General features: G+C 45.9%; 1 protein-coding gene across 3 annotated transcripts in view; it reads right to left on the bottom strand.

The window, feature by feature from the left end:
- patj (PATJ crumbs cell polarity complex component) overlaps positions 1-15,064 on the bottom strand; it is a 202,933-nt gene that overhangs the window by 37,264 nt on the left and 150,605 nt on the right. The gene's annotated exons all lie outside the window — the stretch shown is intronic.

The following is a 15,064-nucleotide window of genomic DNA, read 5'->3' as shown; positions in this document are numbered from 1 at the left end:
ATATCGACTTCTGTCTCTTCATTTTCCCAGATGCAGCCAGCGCAGGTGCCCGCTGTTAGCTCGCGACGCTCATGCATGACGTATTGATAAACAATGCACTTGATAGGCACACTAATATCAAATCAATATGCAGCAGTCAGTGGGAGTTTTTTTTATCGGCAACAGTTGGTGAGAGTGAGTGAAGGTGTGTGGTGACTTGGCTTGTAAAACACAGGTAGGCTACAACTTAGGTTTTTATTCATATAAAATAGTTTGTCAGAGTAGAGCCCTGCGCGGGACTGTTTTCTTCATCACGCTCCTGCCCGCTCCGCTGAATTTCTGACCATTACCGCCCGCAACCGCAACGTGTGTATTAGGCCAGGGCCACACTGCCCGCGGAAGCACAGCGCACCGAAATTCTCGCATGCGCCGGAGCACCTCCGTTCACATCAGACGCGCATTTCTCCACGCCGTCGACAAGCGATTCTGCTCCCAGCTCTTGTTTTTCACTGCCTGGCTTGTCAGATTCGCTCGCGGCTCACGCAGAAAATAGACCAGACGCCGAACTGATCGCTGCAAATCGTGAGCCTGCCGCGGGGCTTCCTGGCGCGGCGCGGCCAGTGTGGACGACACAGTCGGTTAACATGGGCGCCGAAAGGAAACTGCCTTCTCTTCTTGGCGCTTCGAGGCTATTTGCGGCGCTTCCGCGGGCGGTGTGGCCCTAGCCTTACACTCCCGCCTGCTCCCGCAATGTGTATGTCCACACCCGCCCGCACCCGCAAAACTCTGAGAATTTATGCCCACACAATAATAGAGATGCATTGATTTTGTGTCTTCTCCCGTCCCGCAGGAGGAAACACGTCATTTTATAGGCTATTAATAAAGAGATTCATGGGGCTGTTTGTTTCGTTCCCCTGGCCTGCATGTCTTTTGACGCACTGGTCAGGAATAGCGCTCCTATTTCGTTGTTTTCATTTAGTTTTTAATGAAATAAAGGCTGTTTCATATTCTATTCTCCTCCTCTGTATTTTATTTAGGCTATTTTTCTACCTTTATATAATCACGCAGTGACTGAGGTTAAGGCAGGCCCAGCGCCAGGATGAAGTTACTGAGGGAGCGGTTAAAAATTACGAGGGGGCAAATCTTTATTATGCAACATAGGTTCACACAGTGAGTTATAAAGAGCGCGCAGACATGCGTAATAGTCGCTCGTAATGAGAGCTCGTCGCCGGTGAAACACAATAAACTGCACGTCTTCTTTCATGTTTGTCTCATGACAGATGGAGCTGACAGACAGACAGACAGACAGACAGGTGGAGCAAGCGGCAAATTGGTATGAAAGCTGGTTCAGGGCATATTCCTCCATTTCTGAATAAATATGGAGTGGAAACGCTCATGCATGTGCACCAAGTTCCTGTGCTGACATCCCGTCGCTAGGCTACACCTTCTTCTTCTTATTTTCTTCTTCTTCTACTGTTTAATGGCGGTTGGCAAACAGCAAATTGGCCCATTACCGCCACCAGCTGGTGGAGTGTGGATCAAAATGACTATTACTATTTGCGTTGGGTCCCGCCGGGTCCCAGTGTAGCCCTCTATGTCAGAGTACAAAAGTTACCCGGGCCATGGCCCCCCTGACCCCCCCGGTTCCGCGGTCTATGATTATATTTGTACCTTATAGAAACTTTAATTTCAGCTGTGGTTAATGTGTCCTTATGTTTAGGCGGCTGTGACTCAGAGGACGGAGCAGGTCGTCCACGAACTGAAAGATCGACGGTTCAATCCCCGGCTCCTGACGCATTATCCTTGAGCAAGATACTGAACCTCGAACTGCTTCTGATGGCTGTCTGAGTGTTGTAAAAACAGGTGGCACTTCGTATGGTAGCCTCGGCCACCAGTGTGTGAATGTGTGTGGGTGTGTGTGAATGGGTGAATGTGACTCGGAGTGTAGAAAGCACTTTGAGTGCTAAGAAGACTAGAAAGGTGCGATACAAGTGCAGATACATTTACTAAAAAACATTTGATTACATGCACGTGAGAGCATGTTCTCGTTCAGGGGTGCTGCACAGTATATGTACATGTATGACTACGTATGTGCACATGGTCACACCGGAGTCACAGGAACAACGCTCAGATTTACTTACATCGGCGGTTCCATCAGCTGTTCTGTGAATTTCATGTAAATTCAATGTAAAGACCTGCAAATTCCTGTCAGGCAGCGCGATGGACGCAACACGAATGACGCAAAATACATGAATTCAGCAGTGCGACTTAGAGTTGAAAAATCTGAACATCAGTAACTGACTGGTGGAAGTTCATTCATTGATTCAGCGATTTCACACGTGTATGATGCGAGTAATTCACATGTATGAAGCAAGTCCCCACAAAATATTCTAGCGTTTAAACTCTCAACTCTCAAACTCAACATTAGTCCAAAGAATGTGCATTCGTTCACCTCAGGTACAATTTGTCTCTGGACAGCAGGTGCTAAAATTTCTAATATTTTATTTTTAATTGGTGTTGGACATCCAGCTTTTGCTCATCATCCACTCCATCATTAGCTGCTATAAAACTTCAGCTGATGGATACGTCCTCCCCCCAGCGGTGGACGTCTCTTGTGTCCCAGGAATTTTATGGATCAAAACAGCAGCTCCAAAACTGTCCTGACAAATTTCTGGTCTTTCTAATCAGCCTCTCCATCCATCCATCCATCTTCATCCACTTATCCGGGGCCAGCTCTCGGGGCAGCAGGCCAAGCAAAGCACTCCAGACGTCCCTCTCCCCAGCAACACTTTCCAGCTCCTCCTGGAGGACCCCGAGGTGTTCCCAGACCAGATCAGATATGTAATCCCTCCAGCGTGTTCTGGGTCTGCCCCGGGGCCTCCTACCAGCTGGACATGCCTGAAACACCTCTAACAGGAGGCGCCCAGGAGGATCCTGATCAGATGCCCGAACCACCTCAACTGACCCCTTTCGATGCGAAGGAGCAGCGGCTCTACTCCGAGCTCCCTCCGGATGTCCGAGCTCCTCCCCCTATCTCTCTCTATGATACTAAGTGATACAGCAAACCTCTCCCCTGAGTCTAGCTGACCCGGACCCTCGCACTATGACCTCACCTGATGATGACGTCACATCAGATCGGATGATTCGCAGCACATCTGTGCCTATGATTGGTTATGGTGAGGAACAGATCATGTTTGGGCTTAAAATAAATGGTTTTGGAGGAACAATCGCTACTGGGAAAACAGTAATGACTCACTAAAGAAACAACAATCTGCAGCTCAGTAGGCGAGTCTCTGAGGTGCCACGCCATCCACCACTCCCTCCACCTCCTGATGACAAAGGCAGCTCATATACTACGTCACTCTGGAGACAATGATATCATACGTATTGGTGGTTTGCAGAAACAATGCCTAAATTTCACTTCTGACCTGAACTTTTAAACTTTATCTAAAAGTTGTATTCCAGCTGTCAGTGTGATTCAGACACTCTTGAACACTTTTACAGACTCGTCCTCTGAAGCTGCTTCTTTCCTACACCATGGTTTTCTGATTGATTTGGAGACCAATAAAACTCCATCAGTATCATCACATGGTGAGTCAGAGGTGCAGAGGGACGGACCGGGCTGGCAGGGCGATGGTTAATTGCTTCTGTTTCCATGGCGATGCGCTCTGAGGCTTCTGCCCCCGTCGACATCCCATTGCTCATTGCCGTGACGACCTTTATCCAGAGATAAATCATTCAGCGGCAGCCCGTGGACACGGCTTTAACGAGATTTTGTCACCTGGCTGAACAGAGCAGGAGCAGCGGTGTCCTCCTGCCCCGACACGCCAACCGCGTTCAATCAGAGCAGAAAAACCACGACGTCGTCACAACAGGAGGAAACGGTGTGTGAACTCTGGGAGAGATCCAACGCTGAAGGAGGGAAACCACATCAGCTCTCCTGATGCTGCTCAGAGTTCAACGGACTGACTCGACGACACGTCATTAACCTGCAGTGTGAACTCGACCCACTCGACACGAAGGCTAAAGGTTAAAGAAAGAAACTGATGGGGAGAGAACAGACAGCACCCAGCTTCAAAATATCAACAATAAACCCTGATCATACAAAGAGTGCTGGCTCTCAGAGATGACGCCTTCATACAACACATTCACAACATGTTTTGAAAGAAATGTGACGTCAGATTATTTTAATAAAGCAACAAAATGAAGAAATGCTCTTTAATGATTTATCTGGCAAATTCTAGAAAATGTAAAATATTCACTGAGGACGTATTTGATTTGTTTTTGATTAATACATGAATAAACTGTGACAAAAACACAGTATCAGCTGCTGGTGACTGCAGCGTTAGTAAACTGTTGTTCAGTTTAGTTCAGAGAGAGATCAACGTCTGGTTTAACACCTTAACCTAAGTGCTATACTTGAGCACAGTTTTGAGGTATTTGTACTTTGCACAAGTGTTTCTATTTGATGCCACGTTATACGTCTTCTCCTCTACAACTGTGACAAATCATGTCTGACCAAAAAAACCCATTAAATTTAAACTTAACACACTAATTTCATTTCTGGGGTGAAACATTACTTTTAAAAGATTTGAAATATATATATGATATGTAAAATATTATGATCTGCTTTAATTTATTTTTATGTCTAAACTTGCCCTGTGTCAGGAAACAGCCTCGACCCAGACGAGAATTCACAACGTCTAACTATTATAAAATGTGTTTAAAGCCTTCAAAATCTAAAACTAACAGTCCGTACTGAGAACACTGGTTTAAAAATGTGCTGCTATAATCATGTTTAACCCCTGACCGACAGTCATGTGCTTTCTGATTTCACTCTTCCTCCCTGCTGCATCATTAGACTTGACTTGTGTTGAATGAGTGGAACTTTGTTCAATTAGAACAAAGTTCCACTCATTCAACACAACACATTTCATTTCCTGTAGATTCTTCACAATAAAAGTCCCACATTATTTTGTTATGTAAAAACTTTGTAAAGCAGCAAAATAAGGAAATGTTTTTGAGCAGCAACTTCTTCTAATGCGGCTGATGGTGAAGAGGAAACAGTAAAATAAAGCAAATATCTAAAGTACGAACAGGACGCAGGAAGAAACTAAACTTCAAACCACACAGCTTCAGTTAGAAGCTACAGACAAACTGAGAGCTGAACACACAGAGACTTTCAAAGGGGTTAGCCTCATCACAAGGACTCCTGTCTCACTTCCTGGTTTCCAAAAAGGTGTGAATGCTGCTCAAGCACTGGTAAACGTTTTTATTTCTGTCAGATGTGTCTCAACCATAACAGGTCGACTCTGTAGACCTTCTAAATCCAAACCAAATAAGAATTATGGTTTGATGAGCATTAAGAGAACTCCATTAAGACTTAAGAGCAACTTTGAAAATTAAATGTCTCCTCACTACGACTGCTGTTAAATTAATACATACTAGTCCATAGCCATTGGTAGCTGTGTCACCTTCTACCTATGCCAGTCCTCAATGCCTATGTGCAGTTTCACATAGATTGACCACGTCAGTGAGTAGAAAAACGTGGGACAGACAGAATGACTGACTGACAGAATGACACACTGACAGTTTCTGTGATTATGTACAGCATACCATACCATGACTTAGTCATACCAAACATTAGAAACAACACCAACATTGGTCCACAGGGGGAGCCACAGCGATCGGTCGCATTTTAGCCATTTTGAAGCATTTTTCTGTTGTTATAGCGCCACCCAGTTGCCAATTAGAGTTAAATTTCTCCAGTCACCTTGAGGCGTCCTGTTCTACATATCTACCAAGTTTAGTAAAAATCCATATGGCGGTTAGGCCTAGATAAGAAATGAGCTCTCTAGCGCCCCCATTTTGTTTGATGGGGTCAATAATGGAGGGTCCCCTCAGATTATGTGTGGTCATATGCCTACAAAGTTGCGTGGTGATGGGTGAAACCCTTGAGATGTTATACACCTTTATGTGATGAGCCACGCCCTCCAATATTCATTGCCTTATAGAAGCTCAGTTTTAGGAAGTTTTCCAACTTTTGCCAAGAGGAACTTTAGATATTGCTCCTAGATTATGTTCACCCAGTTTCATGCAGATCGCTCAAACTTCCTAGGAAGAGATCCATTTGAAGTGTTTTTCAAAAAATTCAAAATGGTGGAAAATCTATATAAGCGGAAGTTATGGGTTCTTGAGGCAAATGTGTTCCTCATGAGGAGAGGCATCTCTGTGCAAAGTTTCATGTCTCTACCACATACGGGGCATGAGATATGCCCATTCAAAGTTTGACATTTCAATGGGTTGCTATAGCGCCCCCCTTTGGCCAGTTGATGTAATATTGCTTCATTGGCATCCTCCCATGACCCTCTACCACTGTGCCAAATTTCACATGGATTGACCAAGTCAGTGAGGAGAGAAACCTGGAAAACACACACACACACACACACACACACACACACACACACACACACACACAGAGTTTTGGTCAATATATAGTGAGACAGAACTTTTTGTCAGCTCCATCAGATCTGACCTCTGACATCCATCATGTATGATATTTAAGAAAAAATAAAATCACTGGAGGTCGGTGTGTTACGAGGTTTAATAGTCAAGACTTTGATGTTTTATATCTTTTACATATGTGATGAATTGCAATCTCTCACAACAGTGCGGTTTTATTGTCACTGAACATGTTGCCTTTGATTTTTAATTAATTATCTACAAAAAAACCCTACTACTAGAAAATTGTAATTTCAATTTCATAAAAAAATATAAACCCTAGAACTGTTGCTACATGCATCACAAGTTTTTGGGAAAGCTGCTTTAAAATCAGATATTTTAAGCTGTAACAATCCCCCCCAAAAAACACAAAATCCTGGAGGGACTGCGTCAATAAAACTTCACTGCTGTGTTTTACATCACATTTTAAATGAGGCTGAAAACTTATTCTGAATACAACACAGGGAGTTTTTATGTTGTAAGAATGTCCTTTGGACTGTAAAGCTGTTTAAAGTCTCGTGTTCAACTTAGAGAAACATATATTCCTTCGTTCGTCGAGTCTGTGCTGTTCTTGTTTTTTAAACCAAACAGCTGGAGGGCCGCCGGGCGTTCAGGACCAAATCTTGTCGACAAATATGAGTGATGTTTTCAGATTAAATATGTTTAGATGCCGTCATCACTCTGGTCCCGTCTGCAGGTTTGTGACCCGGCATGCTGTCATACACAGCAGCTGTCAGGATGTGACAGACGTCAGCTCGTACCCGCCGGCCAAACACTACTTGATGCTGACATCACATGACTGTTAAAAGACTTTACATCCAACGTGGGTGTTAGCTGAACAACACCGCAGCTGGCGGGCTCTACAGGAAATCTGGAGGTGTGGTAACGTGTGGAGGTGATGAAGCCATCGGAAGAGTTTACAGCAGTCTTGATTTGACAGCACCGAGACGCTCCCAGCTCGCTAACAGACGTGATGACTTGTTGCGTTGGTGATTTATGCCACTTGTTGACATGGTGGCATCTCACGAGCCCAAACACAGCAAACAGCCCATCAGACTGACACACTCATCCGTCTCCACGTGTCACGCTCATGTTAAATATTCAGCTACCAGACGCTGCAGGTTTATTACAGGCTGATAACATCCTGATGATTTATCTGCTCTGAACGTCTCAGCAGCAGTGGAGCTGAAGATTCTCCCGAGGGTGGTGCTTTGAATCTTAAAGACATTTTTGGTCTCAAAAGAAGAAGAATGAAATGAGTGGACGTCCCCACAGTGTCTCATGACAGGAGAGAGCGCTGAGTCAACTTCACTCAGCTGAGCTCTAAATACTGCGTTCGTCCTCTAAAGACATGCAGACTGTGATCAGAATACCTTTATTGGTCCCCGGGGGGGGATTACCTTTCAGTTATACCTTTCTGTGATACATCGCTCCAAACCATAAATCAAGGTCATTTTGGTACTACAATTACCGCTGGTCGGATCGGGCCACCCCGAGTTTGCATCCATGTCAGTGAGAACATGGATGCTTCACACACAGAAGATCTATACAGTCAGCACAGTTTCAAGATTAGAGTCACCAATTCAGTATCTGACCAAATGTCTCCCCTTCTGTTCCTGAGATATGACGTTAAAACATGATGATGTCACAGTCAAGCTGACCTTTGACCTTTTGACCTTCATTATTTTACCCTGTTAGACATTTGTGTCAAGTTTGGTCAGAATTAGTGAATGAATTCTTCAGTTATGGCTCAAAGCATGTTTTGTGAGGTCACACTGACCTTTGACCTTCAACCACAAACCTTTAATCAGGTTATTCTTCAGTCTAACTGGACGTTTGTGCCAAATTTAAAGAAATTCCCTCAAGGTGTTCTTGAAATATCATGTTCATGAGAATGAGACAGATAAGGTCACAGTGACCTTTGACCCATGACCACCAAAACTAGTCAGTTCATTGTTGGGTCCAAGTGAACATTTTTGCCAAATTTGTGAAGACATTCTCTTGAGGCCTGTGATAGTCTGGCGACCTGTCCAGGATGAACCCCGCCTCTCGCCCAATGTCAGCTGGGATAGGCTCCACCCCCCTGCGACCCCTAACAGGAAAGAGATTATGGAAAATGATTCTCTTGAGGCGTTCTTGAGATGTCCTGTTCATAAGGATGGGATGTATGCGTATACGTACGGACAAACAACCTGAACATGACGCCTCCAGCCACGGCTCTCGCCAGCGTGGAGGCATAAGAACATCAGGTCCCCGGAGCGTTCTCAAACCCTCCCAGCCGAGCGTTTCCTGAGGAGCACCTGGTGTTTTCAGCTGGGTGTTGATGCTCTGGTGGACACGACGCCTAAAGAGACGCTGCTCCTTTGAAAGAGGCCAGCAGAGGTGGTTCAACATCTGATCAGGATTCTCCTGGGCGCCTCCTGTTAGAGGCTCCCGGGGAAGGTCCAGCAGGTAGGAGACTCCGAGGCAGACCCAGAAAATGCTGGAGGGATTATGTATCTTATCTGGGAGTGCCTTGGGGTCCTCCAGGAGGAGCTGCTCCTGTAACCCAGCCCGGGTACTCTAATGAAAATGGATGGATGGATGAAGAAGAGATGGAGGGAGAGTTCTGACTCAGAATCACCTCCTGCAGTATCATGTCTTAGTCCATGTCTATTACAGACTATAACATCCTGTCATGTCACCATGGTTACAGTGTCCTGGACTATGAGTTAAATTACAGTGAAAGTCTTATTCCCCACCTCCGTCCGTCATGTTTGTGTTGGATCTGATTTCTGCTTTTCAGACTTCAAACATTAACGATCCTGCTTCACACACAGAGAGCTGATCAAAGCCAGGACGCGTTCACCTGGAGCTGCCTTCACTTTTATCTGTGCTGTTTCATGTTCTGTCTCTTCTCTCCTGCTAATCTGTGATGCCAGTCCTTGTTACTGTATCAGGTGAAACAGCAGTGAATGAAAACATGGATAAACTCAGCAGATAAAAAGGAGGATAAACTAGAGTGTGATTATCCTCTCTGCTGCAGAGTCCAGCCCGGCAGTTTAAATCCCGTCTGACAGAAGGGCTAAACCGGTCCGACACGCCAGGCACCGAGTCCTAATGAGAGCTTGGTAAAATACACCACACCTGCTCACCTCAAAGCTGCAAATCAATCCCTGCAGCAGAGAGCTTGTTGCTGCAGCTGAGGAGGAGGAGGAGGAGGAGGAGGGCCAGGGAGTTTAATCTCCTGTTGCAGAGATTCCCCGTCTTCAGCTCCTCTCTCCGTCTCAAAGGACTCGTCCTGAAAGTGAAGGACCGTCTCCTCCCGTTGGCTTTCATCAACTCCAAATCCAGCGGCGTCTCAAACTGAGAGCTTTTGTCTCCGGCGCCGTCTTCAGATCAGACAGGCAGGTTTTTAATTTGGACTTTGAAGTTTTAAGGACGGCTGCTGTCTGCAGCAGAGTGTCCCTGTCTGTTCTGTGTGAGTCAGAGCAGACTCAAGCTAAATGCTCTCAGGGTGGAGACGTCTGAGTGCATCACATCACGTCCTGCAGACGCTCCGATAACATGTTACAGCCGGAGACATCATCTAACCATTGTTCCAGCTGAGAGGGAGGAGAATTCCAACCACTGCATGGTCAGGGTGGGAATCACCAGGTGACCCACGATACAGTATTATCACGATACGTCACGATTTACCTGCTAAGATAAAGTTTTCAGTCTGTTAATCGACTTTAATCATTTTTATTGCAGCAAACTGTGACACGGAGCGAACAGACTGACCAACAGCATCAAAACACCTGTCAGAAATGCTGCTTACGCCTGACAGACACAAACACTTCACCTGCAGGTGTCCTGCTCACTGAATGACATCACACATGTTAGAGGTGACAGCAGTCTCCTGTCAGATAATGTCCTGTTATAGTCACATGTGAATCCTCTGAGCTTGAAGTCCAGGTGTCACAGGTTAACTCCACCCTTCCTGCTGTACTCAAAGGTTCCTCAGCTTTATGCGTCACCTCTCTGTAGAGCTCGGGTACGGCTGTGTTGGTGAAAAAATTGTGGGGGCGGAGTCACATACCTGGGTTCACGTGTTTTTAGCATGTAACAAAAGCCTTGGTTTTCAGCAGCGCTGTATGGACGCAGATCTTTGAACAGGAAGTAGGTGATGGACTGTGTTATTTTCTTGGCTCTCTCACAGTTGGATGGTAGTTGTGTCGAGCTAAGTGTGTCCAGTGTTGGTTGATTTTTCGGTGGAGCATGTTTAGCGTTAGCTAACGCTATCTCTGGATGGTGGCGTGTGAGGTGAGCCCTCATGGTCGTAGTATTCCCAGAGTATTTTATTGTCATATGACACTGCTGTAAATCACACGTATCATGTCCAAGTCCTCCTCCTGTGTTATAAAATACCAAACAAGTCCAGATGTTTGGTTTAAACACTGATGCCACATTTCTGATTTCTTTCTCTGGTGCCTCCATCTTTGTTTTGATGAACTTCCTGCCAAATGCCACTGACTGAGACCTCTGCTGACTTCACTAGGGAAAAAAACAAACATCAGCACCATCGAGTGGAGCGAAAAAGCAACTGATTTTATTATTCTAGGACCCAAATGTGTATGAAAATGTGTATTGCCCGGCTATGATTTTAATGATCAGAATAATGCATGAAAATAAAAATGTCCCATTATCAGCCAATAATTATCGACCCGATATAAATCGTGCATCTCTAATTCAGATGTGCGTGATTAAGTGTTTCAGACATTATTTCTTTTCACCACTCAGCTGCAGCTGGTTTGTGACGGCAGCCATGTTGGCTCTGAGCTGTATGTTTCCTCCAGCTGCTGCAGCATCAGGAATCTTAGCAGGAGCTTCTTTTGGAAGGTGTGTGTGTGTTTTTTTTTTTTACCTGTTTCACAGTTTTCTGCTTTCCCTGATTTGTTCTATTCTGGTCTGATGCTGCTGTCTCTGCCGCTGCTGCCATGACCCATTTTCAGCTGGAGGATCAATGCAGTTTGATCGAATCCAGAGATTCAGAGGAAACAGAGGCAGCGGAGTCACACAGAGTTGGTGGTGGAGCTCCTGCAGCTCTCTGCTGGCTGAATGAGACACGTCCCCCTCCATCAGCGCCGTATTAAAGGCTGTGAACCCCATTGTATTCAAAGAAAAGCAAACTTGTGACCACAGAAGAGAAAAGGCTAAAAACTCCTCGGCTCGTCTTCCTCGGCTCAGCGCGGGAATTTCTGGTGATGGCAGCAGGTTCGGCAGCATTTTAATTAAAAGGGGAGTTGCTGTTTAAGAAACTCTTCACGTTCTCGACTCTCCCTGAACACATCGCTCCCTCCTCCACCTCTTCTCCTGCCTGCTGCCTCCACCTGCCTATAAAAACACTCCTGTACTGTAACATCAGTGAGTCTGACTGAGTCTCTGGATCCTCCATGTCCTCTGCTCTCAAACTGATCCCTGATCGTCTCAGGGTCACAGCAACATTTCTCATATCAGTGAAAGTGTCCTCTCGAGGGTCAGGACCGTTTTTTATTCTTCACATATGGACTCTGACTGAGACAGTAACTCAGGCTGTGAATCTGACGTCAGCTCAGAACAGTCTCCACACATACACAACAGACCACGATGATAAATATCAAGATTCAAATTAACTGGACACAAAACTTTTTTCTACAACACATAGATCATAAACCCATGAACATAAAAACGACTCATCGAAATTGGTAGAGAAATATTAACGTTATTTTTATCCACATCTACGTTATCTACCTTATTAGACAGCCACTGTTGTTTGCTGTGACTGAAATTAATTATATACAAAAAATATATATATTATTGTGACAGCGCAGTGGTGTCAGCGTGGGTTTCCTCCAGGTGCTCTGACATGTTCTCCCCGTGTCAGCGTGGGTTTCCTCCAGGTGCTCTGACATGTTCTCTCTGTGTCAGTGTGGGTTTCCTCCAGGTGCTCTGACATGTTCTCCCCGTGTCAGCGTGGGTTTCCTCCAGGTGCTCTGACATGTTCTCCCCGTGTCAGCGTGGGTTTCCTCCAGGTGCTCTGACATGTTCTCCCTGTGTCAGCGTGGGTTTCCTCCAGGTGCTCTGACAAGTTCTCCCCGTGTCAGCGTGGGTTTCCTCCAGGTGCTCTGACATGTTCTCCCTGTGTCAGCGTGGGTTTCCTCCAGGTGCTCCCACATGTTCTCCCTGTGTCAGTGTGGGTTTCCTCCAGGTGCTCCGACATGTTCTCCCTGTGTCAGCGTGGGTTTCCTCCAAGTGCTCTGACATGTTCTTCCTGTGTCAGTGTGGGTTTCCTCCAGGTGCTCCCACATGTTCTCCCTGTGTCAGTGTGGGTTTCCTCCAGGTGCTCTGACATGTTCTCCCTGTGTCAGCGTGGGTTTCCTCCAGGTGCTCCGACATGTTCTCCCCGTGTCAGCGTGGGTTTCCTCCAGGTGCTCTGACATGTTCTCCCTGTGTCAGCGTGGGTTTCCTCCAGGTGCTCTGACATGTTCTCCCTGTGTCAGCGTGGGTTTCCTCCAGGTGCTCTGACATGTTCTCCCAGTGTCAGCGTGGGTTTCCTCCAGGTGCTCTGACAAGTTCTCCCTGTGTCAGCGTGGGTTTCCTCCAGGTGCTCTGACATGTTCTCCCTGTGTCAGCGTGGGTTTCCTCCAGGTGCTCCCACATGTTCTCCCTGTGTCAGTGTGGGTTTCCTCCAGGTGCTCCGACATGTTCTCCCTGTGTCAGCGTGGGTTTCCTCCAAGTGCTCTGACATGTTCTTCCTGTGTCAGTGTGGGTTTCCTCCAGGTGCTCCCACATGTTCTCCCTGTGTCAGTGTGGGTTTCCTCCAGGTGCTCTGACATGTTCTCCCTGTGTCAGCGTGGGTTTCCTCCAGGTGCTCCGACATGTTCTCCCTGTGTCAGCGTGGGTTTCCTCCAGGTGCTCCGACATGTTCTCCCTGTGTCAGCGTGGGTTTCCTCCAGGTGCTCCAGCTTCCTCCCACAGTCCAAAGACATGCAGGTTAATTGGTGACTCTAAATTGTCCGTAGGTGTGAATGTGAGTGTGAATGGTTGTCTGTCTCTATGTGTCAGTCCTGTGATAGTCTGGTGACCTGTCCAGGGTGAACCCTGCCTCTCACCCAGTGTCAGCTGGGTTAGAGGCAGGGAGGCAGGGTGCTCCACCCCCCTGTGACCCCAAACAGGTTAAGCGGTTACAGAAATCGGATGAAATAATAGTTAATATTGTTGTTAACCTATTGTTTTGAGCAGCTCAGTGTTTCTCACCAGGCGTATCATCTCAGTCTCACTTGCTGCAGCAGATTTGCTTTTTTTCATGTGTTTTTAATAGATTTCGGAGCACAGTGGAGTTCTGCTCCACAGGGGAATATGAGCTCCATCAGCCTTCAGCTGCACAGACCATAATACATCCAGTCTTAGTTTAACTCCCTTTGGAGGGTTTGTAATTATTAAAAAAGGTGAAAAAATCTCCTGTCACAGTGAAATAAATCTCAGTTTAATCTAAAATTAAGTGCCAACATTAAACTCTAAATAATAAATGTGTCTTCACACACCTCCATCATCTGATCTGTGTTTCCTCTGAGTGTCCTCCAGCCACACTTTAGTTCCACACCATGCGCAACACACCTCTACACACCATCTGCACACCATGAATTCTGTAAGCTGCTGCATGGACTGGACCGTGACCCCCACAGACGGCTCAGTGTGAGGACACAAACTGTTTCAGCCCCGGTTATTAGTTTATAAAATCACCTCACAGAGTGAGGCTGTGATGTCACTACATTATTTTTTATGCCTCCACGCCAGCGATGGCCGGAGACGTCATGTTTCTGGGTTGTCCGCACGTCCGGCCCATTTGCGTGAATGCAATATCACAGAAAGTGAATATCTTTAAAATTTCACACAAACGTCAATGATGAACTGCTTCGATTTTGGTGGTCAAAGGTCAAGGTCACTGTGACCCCATCTGTCGCATTCTCATGAACGCTATCAATTAAGCAAACCTTGAGGGAATTTCCTCAAATTTGGCACAAACTTTCATTTGGACTCAGCAATGAAGTGATAAGAATTTGGTAAAGGTCACTGTGACCTTGCATCTGTCACATTCTCCTGTATGTGATACTTCAAGAACACCTTGAGTGAATTTACTCAAATTTGGCACAAATGTCCTCTTGGTCTCCAGAATAATCAGATTAGAATTCGGTGGTCAAAGGTTAAGGTCACTGTGACATCATAATGTTCTGCATAAAACATTTTTCTTGCCATTATTCAATTATTCATATCTCAGGAACAGAAGGGGAGACATTTGGTCAAATACTGTATTGGTGACATTAATCCGCGGTTTACACTTCTATGTCGAATTGACGCCGTACCCTGACGTGCACCTCCCCAGAAATGTAGCTACATGTCACAGTGACGCAGACCTCCTGTCTGTCTCTGTAAGCTGAAACAATTTCCTTCAGTGGAAACAAAGCTTTGATTTACTTTAATTTCACAAACAAGTAACAATAACTGTGATTTATCCTGGCTTCATATGAGCAGAGGAAATCTCTGCTAGCTGCTAGGCTAATTTATACAATGTAAAATGCCATAG

This window comes from Epinephelus fuscoguttatus, linkage group LG10 (genome assembly GCF_011397635.1).
Source record: "Epinephelus fuscoguttatus linkage group LG10, E.fuscoguttatus.final_Chr_v1".
Lineage (NCBI taxonomy): Eukaryota > Metazoa > Chordata > Actinopteri > Perciformes > Serranidae > Epinephelus > Epinephelus fuscoguttatus.
This window is presented reverse-complemented; position numbering and strand designations above follow the sequence as displayed.